Source organism: Nerophis lumbriciformis, linkage group LG07 (genome assembly GCF_033978685.3).
Source record: "Nerophis lumbriciformis linkage group LG07, RoL_Nlum_v2.1, whole genome shotgun sequence".
NCBI lineage: Eukaryota > Metazoa > Chordata > Actinopteri > Syngnathiformes > Syngnathidae > Nerophis > Nerophis lumbriciformis.
The window spans coordinates 12,127,501-12,128,530 of NC_084554.2; positions in this window are offsets into that span (position 1 = coordinate 12,127,501).

Genomic DNA, 1,030 nt, shown 5'->3' on the forward strand with positions numbered 1-1,030 from the left:
ATATATATATATATATATACAGTATATATATATATATACACACACATATATATATACATATACATATACATATATATATACATATATATATTTATATACATACATACATATATATATATATATATTTGTATATACATACATACATACATACATACATACATACATACATATATATATATATATATACATACACATACATATATATGCATAAATACATATATACTGTATATACATACATATATATATACATACATATATACATACATACATATGTATATACATTAGGGGTGTAACGGTACGTGTATTTGTATTGAACCGTTTCGGTACGGGGGTTTCGATTCGGTTCGGAGGTGTACCGAACGAGTTTCCACACGGACATATTAAGTAGCGGAACGCAAGTTGTGTAAACAATGCACACCGAGGCACAACACACGGCATGCTAGCAGCTAACTGGCTACGATAGACTGACCATACGTCCTCTTTTCACCGGACATGTCCTCTTTTGCAGTGCTGTCCGGGCGGAGTTTCTTAAATGCCTCAAATGTCCGGCATTTTGAGTTAGGGTTGCTTGTATTGTCAATGTACGTTCAGGGTTAAGAAGGGGTTAAAAACAAAACAAATTGTGCGCGCAGCAGCATTCATGAGGGAGGGGCAGAGACAGAGAGAGTGAGAGAGTTATGATAAACGCGCATGCGTCGCTAGGCTCTGCTCTTTATCCATAGATTTATCAGATTTAATTTTTTATTATCTATAGCAGGGGTGTCAAAAGTGTGCCCCGGAGGCCATTTCCGGCCCACAGCTAATGTTTTAAAGGCCCACGGCACATTCTAAAAATACTATTAAAATAAACAAAAACATAACACAAGTGAAATAAAAAAGCTTAAAGGTTAAATGTAATTTAGAAAAAGTTGCAATGTTGACTAATAAAACAAAGCTGTTTTTTTTCTTTCAAACGGTCATTGCTCAAAACATAATATTGAATCAAAATCAATGTTATTATGAATTATTGACCTATCCAAGTTTCCGATTA